Source organism: Hordeum vulgare, chromosome 6H, assembly GCF_904849725.1.
Source record: "Hordeum vulgare subsp. vulgare chromosome 6H, MorexV3_pseudomolecules_assembly, whole genome shotgun sequence".
In the NCBI taxonomy this organism is placed as follows: Eukaryota; Viridiplantae; Streptophyta; class Magnoliopsida; order Poales; family Poaceae; genus Hordeum; species Hordeum vulgare.
The window spans coordinates 118,524,840-118,535,880 of record NC_058523.1 but is presented as its reverse complement, the minus strand read 5'-3'; positions in this window follow the sequence as shown (position 1 = coordinate 118,535,880).

The window sequence follows — 11,041 nt, the reverse complement described above, 5'->3', positions numbered from 1 at the left end:
TTGGACATGGATTAGAAGAATATTTTCATGAGAGATTTCCTCTTTTGTGAATTGATTGAAGATTGAGCGTCTCTAGGTGCTTGTCTTTGACTATCCTTGAGATATGTTGTGGTGATTGTGGTACTCTCTTTGGATGTCCGCGGTGACATTGGGAAATCCATAGATGAGAACTACGAACTCTTAGGTGTGCTTTTGTAGCCCTACATAATTCTCGTCCTCTCTTGATCACAAAGAATGACCTCTAAGTACGCCTCCATTGCATGTTTTGGTGGAAATATCATGTGATTAGACTATGTTAATGTTGTTGGGAGTTGACACTAGTGAAAGTAGGAAGCCTAGGCCCTATTTCTCACAACTGTTACACCGTTTATGCTCACTTTTGTCACTTGCTACCTTGCTGCCATTTTTATTTCAGATTATATTACCTTGCTTTGCCACACCTATCACCCATATTTTGCCATCTCTTCGCCGAAATAGTGTACCTATACAATTTACCATTGTATTGGGTGTGTTGGGGACACAAGAGACTTCTTGTTTCTTAATTGCAGGGTTGCTTGAGAGAGACCATCTTCAACCTCTACTTCCCTGAGTTCGATAAACCTTAGGTCATCTACTTGAGGGAAATTGTTGTTGTCCTACAAACCTCTGCGCTTGGAGGCCCAACATAGTCTACAAGAATAGAAGTGTGCGTAGACATCACGTACGCAACAAAGTTGAGCTCAAGAACCTGATCTTGCAAGAAGCACATGACACTCCATATTCCTTCCATCCTGGTGGAACTAAGATGTACCAAAATCTCAAGGAAAGATTCTGGTGGCATGGCATGAAGAGAGAGATAGCTTCTTATGTCGCTAAGTGTGACATATGCCAGAGGGTCAAAGTTGAGCATCAGTGACCCGCTGGACTGTTACAACCTCTCAAAGTGTCTGAATGGAAATGGGACAAGGTCGGGATGGATTTCATAACTGGTCTGCCCAGATCAAGCAAAGGGCATGATTCCATTTGGGTCATTGTCGGTCACCTGACCAAGGTAGCCCACTTCATTCCCGTCAAGACAACCTACACTCGGAACCAATTGGTAAATATCTACATCAACCGAATTGTAAGCCTCCATGGAGTCCCTAAGGAAATCGTGTCAGATTGAGGTACCCAGTTTACATCAAGGTTTTGGGATAGGTTTCAAGAAGCCTTGCTAACCAAGCTATCCTTCAACACCGCTTTTCACCCTCAAACACGCGGACAAATGGAACGAGTAAATCAAATACTCAAGGAAATGCCCCATACCTGTGTTTTGGCATATGGATCCAAGTGGGAAGATTGTTTTCCCTTTGCGGAGTTCTCTTACAACAAAAGCTATCGGTCCAGCCTTCACATGGCACCATTTGAGGTGTTGAATGGAAGCAAGTGCCGCACTCCCCTCAGCTGGTCAAAACCCAGAGAAGGGTTGGTCTTCGGACCGGATGTTCTTCGTGAAGCCGAGGAGAAAGTTCAACTCGTTACAGAACATCTAGATACCACCAAGTCAAGACAGAAGAACTACACCGACTCGCACCACCGAGACATGAGTTCCCGTGTTGGGGACTATGTCTATCTTCGATTCATGCCTCTCAAGGGAATGTAGCGCTTCCACATCATGGGAAAGCTAGGGCCAAGGTACATCAGCCCCTTCAAGATCACCGATAGGCAAGGAGAAGTTGCCTACCAGCTCGAGCTACCTTCCGAGCTCTCGAATGTCCACAACGTTCTCCACGTGTCACAACTCCGTAAGTGCCTTCAAGTCCCCAACCGCCCTAATTTCTACAAGGACATCGATCATCAAGCCATCGACTTTCAGCCAGACCTCACTTATCGTGAGAAACCGATCCGCGTATTGGATGAGGTCGATCGTTGCACCAGGAGTCGCACCATCAAGTACTTCAAGGTCCAGTGGAGCAACCACACCGAAGCAGAAGCATCATGGGAGCGTGAAGACTACCTTGGATCGGAGTTCCCTTATCTTTTTAGAGCCTAGCCTAGGAATTTCGAGGATGAGATGTGTTTGTACCACTTTGCCACATTATGTTTTTATAAAATTTAGAACCAATTAAAACTTTCTGTATGCTTGTGATGTTTGATCTTGTTGTTACTTGCTTGTGTGGCTGATTGTGTTTTTAACCACAAATATTATTATCCTCTCAAAAACTCATATCCTTCACCCCAAACCTTTGTCCAATGATCATGCCATGTGTATAGGGCCACAAACTATTTTTATAGAATATTATTTTAACCAAAAGGCATTTATTTATTCTAAGCTTTCAAAAACCCGTGAGTTGAGATTTGTAATACAAGTCCTCAATTTGTGAGACATGTTTTACCCCCAAAGATTTTATTTGGATACAATTATCCAAAAGACTTCCCAAAACCCCAAAATAATTATTTTAAAAGTTATTTTTCTGTTTTATTTAAATACTTATTTATGAGACCACGAATGGTTTTTCATCAGAAAAAAATAGTTTCTTACTTCAAAATATTTGAGAAAATTTAGGGAAACTCGGTGGACATATATTTTCCATATATCGGAGTTTCAACACATGGTCATGTTAATAATATTGGACAAAACCCCTCAAGACCCTTTCTGCCTATTTCAAGCTTTTGAAATATTTCCATAGGAAATATTATAAATAAATTTCAGGAAAATCCTAGCACGACACGCATGATATATGTGATGATCTTGTAAAATTTTATCTCAATCCAAGTTGATTTGATTCACCAAAATACCCCCAAAACCCTCTATATCCAGAACCAAATTTCAGCAACTTTACATTGCCAAGTTTACCCATTTGATCTCAAACTTTGCAGGAGTGATCAAGACCCCAAATAAGGATGCTACACAAGGTTGTGCAATTTTGGGAATAGATTAGGCTAGCTTGGCCTTCAGAAATTTGATTATGTTCATTTCTAGGATTTTTCAAGTTTGCATTGCCAACTTTACTCAAATGAGCTCAAATTTGGTGATTCCTCTTTGTTTTACCCACAACTCCATCTTGTTAAGTTACACATCAATTGGGCAAGGTTAACTTGCCCAAAACCTCATCAAACACCTTCTGGTGATTCTCCACAAAAGCTAAATTCACCACTTAACTTGTTCTCCTTTCTCCCAAATTTTTACCACAGCTGCTCTGAGACCCAAAGCACCTCGAGTAACCACCCCAGTGCCTAGGTGCATGATTTCAGGGGTGTAAACCCCCATTTCCCTCTCTGGACAACATCTTTTCTCCCCTCTCTCTTCTCTCTCTCACCTGGCCAGCATCTGGAGCATACAACGTCCCCATCCCCTTTGTTTATTCCCCATGCTGCAAAAGGGAACAAGTGGCGGCGCTAAAGCACGTCAGTTGCATCATCATGTCGGCCATACACGCGCTCTGCAGCGTGCTACAGGACAGCTGAAGCGCTCCATAGGTTTAGCCTCGCGCGCCCATCCTTCTCGAGCCCCTCCCGCACGCCAAGCGCCGCATCTCGACGCTTGCAAGCCGCTAGGGCAACAACAACCTCCTATGTGTCACCTTGCTGCTCCCTCACACATGCGCGTGCTACCGCCCGAGACCCTCGACCGGTCAGCTCACACGCACGGCGCCACAGAGCCTCCCCCCTTGTCATCTACCTCTTGGCGCCTCCCTACAGTCCCCCTTGCCTCACCCATGCCTCTTTTTCAAGCCGCCATAGTCTTAGTGCTCGGCCCCGAGCTCTCCCGCGCACCCAGCGCACTGCCTCCGTCGCGCGCCTATTAAGAGGCCTCCATGAGGCCCATCCCCCCCCCCCCTTCGGACCCTCTCTCCTACTCCCAATCAAGCCACATAGTCACCCATTCCTCCCCCGGAGCCCCTTATGCTTAGGATCGACCGGAGCTCCACCTTGTCGGGCTACCATCGATCTCGAGGTATGGCCGCTCACTGGACTTCCTTTCCTCCCCTTCGGGCCCCCCTTGCATATCTCACGATTTCCCCTCTCTCCCCCATGTGTTTTGCTGTCGGTTTCATCAATGGCGACCACCTCCCTAAGCTCTTTGCCACAGCCTCCTCGTCGCCAGCGACTCTAGCCACCCCAGTTGTTGTTGGGTAACGTAGCATAAAGTCAAAATTTTCCTACGCCATATTCAGATCTTCCTATGGAGAGACCAGCAACGAGAGAGGGGTGAGTGCATCTTCATACCTTTTAAGATCGCTAAGCGGAAGCGTTGCTAGAACGCGGTTGATGGAGTCGTACTCGCGGCGATTCAGATCGCGGTGTGATTCCGATCTAGTGCCGAACCACGGCTCCTCCGCGTTCAACACACGTGCAGCCCGGTGACGTCTCCCGCACCTTCATCCAGTAAGATGGAGGGAGAGGTTGGGGAAGATCTCTGGTAGCACGACGGCGTGGTGTCGATGGATGATGAGGTCTCCCGGCAGGGCTTCGCCAAGCATCGTGGTAGAGGAGGAAGAAGAAGAGCACGGCTGCACCGAGAGAGAGATGGAAAACTGTGTTCTCAAAGGCCAAAACCCCCGCTATATATAGGGGGAAGGGAGGGTGGCGCCCCTTTAGGGTTTCCCACCCTAAAGGGGGGGCAGCCCTAGTTGGGAGAGGGGGTGGCGGCCAGGAGGGGGAGAGAGGGGTGGCGCACCCCTGGTGGGCCTTAGGCCCACCTAACTTAGGGTTTCCCCCCTTTCCCTCTCTAGGCACCTTGGGCCCTTGGTGGGAGGCGCACCAGCCCACTCTGGGCTGATTCCCTTCCACCTTTTGGCCCATGTCACCTTTTGGGGCTGGTGGCCCCTCCCGGTGGACCTCCGGAACCCTTTCCGCTGGTCCCGATGGTCCTGGTACGATACCGGTGACGCCCAAAACATTTCCGGCATCCAAACCCATCCAACCTATATATCAATCTTTACCTCCAAACCATTACGGAGCTCCTCGTGATGTCCGGGATCTCATCTGGGACTCCGAACAATCTTCGGTAACCTCGTATAACAATTCCTTATAACCCTAGCGTCATCGAACCTTAAGTGTGTAGACCCTACGGGTTCAGGAATCATGCAGACATGACCGAGACACTCTCCATCCAATAACCATCAGCGGGATCTGGATACTGATACGTCCACAACGTATCTATAATTTTTGATGGTTTCATGCTATTATCTTGCCAAACTTTGGATGTTATGCATGCCTTTTATATATTTTTTGGGACTAACTTATTAACTCAGTGCCAAGTGTCAGTTCCTATTTTTTCCATGTCTTTGACCCCTTTCACAGGAGATTTTGAAACGGAGTCCAAACGGAAGAAAATCCCCGAAAAGATTTTTTTTCGTAACGGAAGAAGATCAGGAAGCTTGAGAGCCAAGGCAAGGGAACCTCAGGGGCCCCACAAGCCCCCACCCCGCGGCCAGGGGTGAGGCCGCGGCCCACAGGCTTGTGGGCCCCTGGGCGCCCTCTGCCCTAGGGGTTGCGCCTATAAATTCCCTAAAAATACCAAAAAAATCAGGAGATCGTGGAAATTACTTTTCCGCCGCCGCAAGCTTCTGTCTCCACAAGATCCCATCTGGGGCACGTTCTGATGCCCTATCGGAGGGGAGATTCGGATACGGAGGGCTTCTTCATCAACACCATGACCTCTCTGATGATGCGTGAGTAGTTCACCATAGACCTACGGGTCCATAGCTAGTAACTAGATGGCTTCTTCTCTCTCTTGGATCTTCAATACAAAGTTCTCCATGATCTTCATGGAGATCTATCCGATGTAATCTTCTTTTGCGGTGTGTTTGTCGAGATCCGATGAATTGTGGATTTATGATCAGATTATCTATGAATCTTATTTGAGTTTCTTCTGATCTCTCTTATGCATGATTTCATATCCTTGTAATTATCTTCGAGTTGTGGGTTTTGTCTAGCCAACTAGATCTATGATTCTTGCAATGGGACAAGTGTTTGGTTTTGGGTTCATACCGTGCGGCGACCTCACCCAGTGACAGAAGGGATAGCGAGGCACGCATCATGTTGTTTCCATCAAGGGTAAAAAGATGGGGTTTTCATCATTGGTTTGAGATTATACCTCTACGTCATGTCATCTTGCTTAAGGCGTTACTCTATTCGTCATGAACTCAATACACTAGATGCATGTTGTATAGCGGTCGATGTGTGGAGTAATAGTAGTAGATGGAGAAAGTATCGGTCTACTTGTCTCGGATGTGATGCCTATATGTATGATCATTGCCTTAGATATCGTCATGACTTTGCGCGGTTCTATCAATTGCTCGACAGTAATTTGTTCACCCACCGTGATATTTGCTATTTTGAGATAAGCCTCTAGTGAACACTATGGCTCCAGGTCTACTCCCCACCATATTTTCAGCCTTACACTTTTTACTTCGTTGCACTTTCCGCCTTCAGATCTCACTTTGCAAACAATCTTGAAGGGATTGACAACCCCTTTGAAGCGTTGGGTGCAAGCTTATTTGTGTTTGCGCAGGTACTCTAGACTTGACGAGACCCTCCTTCTGGATCGATACCTTGGTTCTCAAACCTAGGGAAATACTTACTGCTCCTGTGCTGCATCACCCTTTCCTATTCAAGGGAAAACCTACGCAAGCCTAGTCTCCGTCAACGTGTCAATTTCTGGCATTGTTGTTTGAGAAGTAGCAGAAGGATTTCTTGTGCCGTTGCCGGGGAAGGACTCTTGTTGCCGTAGCAGAAGAATTTCTGGCGCCGTTGCCGGGGAGGAGGATCAAGTCAAGAACTCATCCAAGTAAGTGTCGCAAACTCATCTCTTGCATTTACTTTGTTTGCGAGTTGCCTCTTGTTTTCCTCTCCCCCACTTCACCAATTTGCCTTTTTGGTTCGTCTTTTTCGTTTCCCTTTCCTTTGCTTGTGTGCTATGTGCCTTCAAAATGCTTGCATCTTCGCTTGCTAAGAATCTAGTGACATGGATCCTCATCCACTTGCTAATCTTTTCAAGAGGTCCAACTATGTTGAACCAACTACTAGTGAGTTTTGCTCACTAGAGTATTGGTACGTCTCCATCGTATCTACTTTTCCAAACTCTTTTGCCCTTGTTTTGGACTCTAATTTGCATGATTTGAATGGAAGTAACCCGGACTGACACTGTTTTCAGCTGAATTGCCATGGTGTTGTTTTTGTGCAGAGATGAAAGTTCTCGGAACTTCCTAAAAATTTACGGAGAATATTTCTCGAAAATATGAAAAATACGTGCGCAAAGATCCACCGGAGGGGATGGGCCAGTGGGCCACAAGCCCTGACGCTGCAGCCTCCCCCCTGGCCACGGCAATCAAGCTTGTGGGGCCCACATGGCTCTGCCACCCCCAACTCCAACGCTATTTATTCCCTTCCGTCCTGAAAAAAATCAAGAGAGGATATTTCATCGCGTTTTCGATCCAGAGGCGCTGCCAGATCCCGTTCTTCATCTGGAGGGCAGATCTGGAGTCCGTTTTGGGCTTCGGATCAAGGAGATCGTCGCCATCGTCATCATCAACCTTCTTCCCTCTCCAATTCCATGAAGCTCTTCGTCGTTCGTGAGTAATCCATTCGTAGGCTCGCTGGGCGGTGATGAGTAGGATGAGATCTATCATGTAATCGATTTAGTTTTGACGGGGATTGATCCCTAGTATCCACTATGTTTTGAGATTGATGTTGCTACTACTTTGCCATGCTTAATGCTTGTCACTAGGGCCCAAGTGTCATGATTTCAGATCTGAAATTATTATGTTGTCACCAATATATGTGTGTTTTAGATCCGATCTTGCAAGTTGTAGTTACCTACTATGTGTTATGATCCGGCAACCCCGGAGTGACAATAACCGGAACCACTCCCAGTGATGACCATAGTTTGAGGAGTTCATGTGTTCACCAAGTGCTAATGCGTTGGTCCGGTTCTTTATTAAAAGGAGAACCTTAATATCCCGTAGTATCCATTTGGACCCCGCTGCCATGGGAGGGATAGACAATAGATGTCATGCAAGTTCTTTTCCCTAAGCACGTATGACGACACACGGAATGCATGCCTACATCACATTGACGAACGGGAGCTAGCCACATATCTCTCCATGTTCTAACTGTTGCATGATGAATGTCATCCAAACGAAACACCGACCCATTGCCTACGAGTTTGTCCCACTACTGATATTACTTGTTTTGTTCTGCTGTTGTTACTACTGTTGCTGCTACTGTTACTTGCTGCCATTGTTACTTGCTTTGCTCTGCTGCTGTTACTACTATTGCTGCTACTGTTACTTGTTGCTGCTGTTACTTGCTTTGTCATGCTGTTGTTACTCGCTACTGCTTCTACTTGCTACTGCTGTCACTACTGCTGTTACTTGCCACTGTTGTTACTCGTTACACTGCTGCTACCTGCTACAATACTTTTTCTGGCACCGTTGCCGGGAAAGAATATTTCCCGTCCACGGGCAACTTACTGGCGCCATTGATACAACAGTTAGGAATAGTCTGCCTTGTCACCAGATCGTTTCTGGCACCGTTGTTATCATATTACTTTGCTTGCAAATACTAATCTTTCAGGTGTGGTTGAATCTGACACATTCAGCTGCTAATACTTGAGAGTATTATTTCACTTCCCGTCGCGCGAACCAACAAATTTGGGTTGAATACTCTACCCTCGAAAACTGCCTCGATCCCACGCGCTGGTGGGCTATTGCAAGACAATTTCTAATTGTTGCGCAACTCGAAGCAGCTCTTTTCTAGCTTCGTTGCCATGGAGGCATCAAGTCTGGAATAGTTGCACGTCAACAACATTTTTCTGGCGCCGTTGCCGGGGAAGGGATAGCTATATTCTCTTAGTTACTTGGGATTTATATCTGCTGATCACTATGAAGATCTGAAAGATCCAAAAACCAAAGTCTTTCCCTCAACTACGAGGGGAGGTAAGGAACTGCCATCTAGCTCTGCACTTGATTCACCTTCAGTTATGAGTAAGTTTGCGACATCGCCTCCTGCTAGAAATCTTGATATGTCGCATGTGCTTGATGATGCTACTTCTGCTACCCATGATGCTTATGATGCTATGCTAGATACTATGCCTGATGATGCTATGCTTGATGCTGCTATGCCTGATACTGCTAGAGATGATATGTCTGATACTGCTAGAGATGTTATGCCTGATACTGCTAGAGATGCTATGCTTGATACTGCTTTTCCTGATGATGCTAGAAATGCTATTTTGCCTGATGATGCTATGCTTGATACTGCTAGAGATACTACTTTGCCTGGTATGCCACTAGGGGTGTTCCTTGATGCTCATATTGCTAGAGTTACTGCCAATGCTCGTGATGCTTGTGAAACTGTCGATACTATTGAGATAGAACCTGCTTTTGCTCCTCCTAGATCTAGCTCTCCTAGATATGAATTTCCTGATATACCTGAGGGTTACGTTATGGAGGGAGAGATAGCTGAGGATTTTCATGCGTGTAAGGATGCCTATGACGCTGAGAAATTACTTCTCAAGTGGAAGGAAAAATCTCTGAATGCTAGGATGAAATACGACCAGAAGTTTGCCACTTCACCTATCTTTATCACCGATGAGGATTATGAATTCTTTGTCGACCCTGAGATAATCTCTCTAGACGAATCTGATCCTTTCCATGGTTATGAGTCTGAGACAGTCGTAGCCCATCTTACCAAACTACACGATATAGCCACCCTTTTCACTAGTGAGGAGAAGATCCGCTACTACTATATCCTTAAGTTGTTTCCTTTCTCTCTAAAGAATGATGCTAAAGCCTGGTTCACTTCTCTTGCTCCTGGATGTGTGGGTAGTCCCCAGGATATGTTCTATTACTTCTGCTAGAAATATTTCCCTGCCCATAAGAAGCAAGCTGCCTTGCAGGAAATATACAACTTTGCTCAACTCAAAGAAGAGAGTCTCCCACAAGCTTGGGGGAGGCTCATCCACCTACAGAATGCTTTGCCTGATCACCCTCTTAAGACGAACGAGATACTTGATATCTTCTATAACGGACTTACCGATGCTTCTAGAGACCACCTAGATAGTTGTGCCGGTTGTGTTTTTAGGGAACGAACTATAGAACAAGCTGAGATCCTACTGAATAACATCTTGATCAACGATAATGCTTGGACTATTCCCAAACCACCTCCTAAGCCAACTCCTAAGAAAAGAGGTATTCTATTTCTCAGTCCCGAAGATATGCAAGAATTCCAAGAAATCTTTGCGAGAGAAAGGCATTAGATCTGAAGATGTCAAAAATCTACCACCTATCGAAGAGATCCATGGTCTCGATAACCCGATACAGGTAGTAGAAGTAAATTCTCTGCGTAGGTTTGATGAGAGTGATATTCCTTTTGAAAAACCTGCTAGCTTATGCTTTGATGAATTTGATAACTTCGTTGCCAAACAACAGAGTTTCAATGAATATGTTAGCAGACAATTGGAACAAAGTACTCGTATGCTTAGTCATTTAAGTGCTTGTGTAGGCAGAAATGTCAATGATCTGAAGCTTCTGAGTAAACATGCCTCTATGATTACTACTCAGGTATAACAAGTACTTAAAGCTCAGAATGACTTGCTCAATGAATTAAATGACAACTCTGTCAGAGTCGTTACTAGAGGAGGCAAAATGACTCAGGAACCTTTGTATCCTGAAGGTCATCCTAAGAGAATTGATCAAGATTCTCAAGGAATTAATGTTGATACACCCAGTCATCCTAAGAAGAAGGATGATAGAAACCTACATGTCAGTTCACCAAATACTGTCACACCTGAAAAACCAAATGATATTTCTACGTCTGATGCAGAAACGCAATCTGGTGATGAACATGAACCTCGTGACAATATGGACAACGATATTCATAATAATGCTCAACCTAGCAATGATAAGGATGTGGAGATTGAACCTACGGTTAATCCTGATAACCCACAACCTAAGAGATATGATAAGAATGACTTCACTGCTAGGAAGCATAGTAAAGAAAGGGAGTCATGGGTTCAGAGACCTATGCCCTTTCCTCCTAAGCCATCCAAGAAAAAGGATGATGAGGATTTTGA